At 40.8% G+C, this 1,758-nt stretch overlaps 1 long non-coding RNA gene across 1 annotated transcript; it reads right to left on the bottom strand.

The window, feature by feature from the left end:
- Positions 1–235: 235 nt before the first annotated feature.
- LOC138156269 (uncharacterized) lies at positions 236–1,208 on the bottom strand. Its single transcript, XR_011167111.1, has 2 exons — positions 1,127–1,208; positions 236–812 (listed from the first exon to the last, which is right to left on the bottom strand). It is a non-coding gene; the product is annotated as an uncharacterized lncRNA (long non-coding RNA).
- Positions 1,209–1,758: the final 550 nt, after the last annotated feature.

The following is a 1,758-nucleotide window of genomic DNA, read 5'->3' as shown; positions in this document are numbered from 1 at the left end:
TACAATGACAATCAATAAAATAATATCAAGCCCTGATTTGTAATGTTTGCTGATTTTTCAGGTGTAAATACTCTCACTGAAATTTTCATAATATACTCTCACAAGCCAACACATTCATGCTCACATTCCTCAACTTTCAAAAAAGGAAAAAGAGCCCTTTGGATGAAGGAGCACTGTAGCCTTGTGTAAAGCCAAGCATGAGCATATTTCCAGAGGACTGTTGCTGTGAACAGCGTTAAGATTCTGATCTCTTTCTTTATTCAGCAGTAAACTAAAGCAAAACATTCCCAGAAACCAAAATATAGCATTCACAATGTTATAACATAACAACTTATCACTAAAGCGGCCACATAGTTTTCACCAAAGTGGCCACATAGTTTTAAACAAAAGATATCATTCAGTAAGTCCTTAACTCAAGTACAAAGGTCAAAGTTCTCCACCCCTAGGTCACATTGTCTTAATCTCTCAGTGAAAAAGTCTTCTTTCTTCTTGATTGGAGATTAGTTTCCAATCATCCTTAACTCAATCATCCTTAAGAGGTACAAGGTACAAAGTACAAAATTCTTCCACCCCTAGGCCACAGTAAATCATGATCTTCTCAGTCAGCACTAAGTACCCAAGGAGAGGTCTTTTCATCTTGACTCGAGGTTGGCTCCCAAATTCCATGATTCCTCTTCCATGGGTCCAGCTCTTGCCTGAATCTATCCAACTATCACCTGGATTCAAAGGTAGGCAGCTCTTAGCTCATCATCCAGTTCCATATTGAAGTTCATAGTATCCAGTCCACCTCAAGTCCTTTGCAGTTTCTGTTCCTGGAAAGACAAAAGTCAACAGAGCCAAAACAACATTCATGCACATTGCCGGCACCATCATCAATTCACTATCTGCCTGTGAAATCAACTCAGACCCATAAACAAGGTCTGCAAACTCAACACAAATTGTCAGTATAGTCCCAGGACCTTAGAAACCCTCCTCCAGGACTTCTGTAAACAGACAACCAGAAAATCTTCTTTCAGGGCTTCCAGTAAGGTCCCAGGGCTTCTGTACAAAGTAGTACAAACACAAATCAACAGAGACAGAGCAGACAAACAGAATGCCAGGATACCACAAGTTTTCTCCTTCTCACCTCTGCCACCACAAGTGTTCCTTCTCAGTTCTGCTCTCTCCCAGCTTGTGCTCAGCTTTTCATCTGGTCATTAGTTCCTCCCTGTTCCACCCACCTCTTACATCCTTCCTGTTCCTGTCTTTGGCAAGTTCCTCCCACTGTGGGTTTCACAAGGTCTGTTTCTTAACAAAGACTTGATATAATCCCAGGCAAGCCTCAACTGAAACAAGGTACTAAGTACTTGTTTGCTTGTCATTACACCTTGTAGATAGAATGCTCTGATGTGGCTTCCATAGATCTCTAAGAGGCAGTATGGTGCAATGGATAGAATGTTAATCTAGAATCAGAAAGACCTACATTCATATCTCACTTCTTGACCTTACTATCTGTCTGACATTGGAGATGTCATTTCAGCTCTTGGACCTCAGTTTCCTTATCTATAAAATAAGGAGTTTGGACTGGATATTGCTAAAGATCCTTCTGGCTCTATAGCTATGACACTATGCCTGAGTTCAAATCCCATATCTGACGTTCATCGTATAAGCATCAATGAGTCCCTTGGCTCAGGAAGCCTCATGTTTGTCATCTGTAAAATGGGGGAGATGATTCTTGTGCAGTATTACCCCTTCATAGGATTAATTGTTGTGAGGAAA

The sequence above is a fragment of the Petaurus breviceps genome, unplaced genomic scaffold (assembly GCF_028583685.1).
Source record: "Petaurus breviceps papuanus isolate PSGF00001 unplaced genomic scaffold, PetGlider_PUasm1.0 99, whole genome shotgun sequence".
NCBI lineage: Eukaryota > Metazoa > Chordata > Mammalia > Diprotodontia > Petauridae > Petaurus > Petaurus breviceps.
The sequence above is the reverse complement of the archived record's forward strand: the minus strand, read 5'-3'. Positions and strand labels throughout refer to the sequence as shown.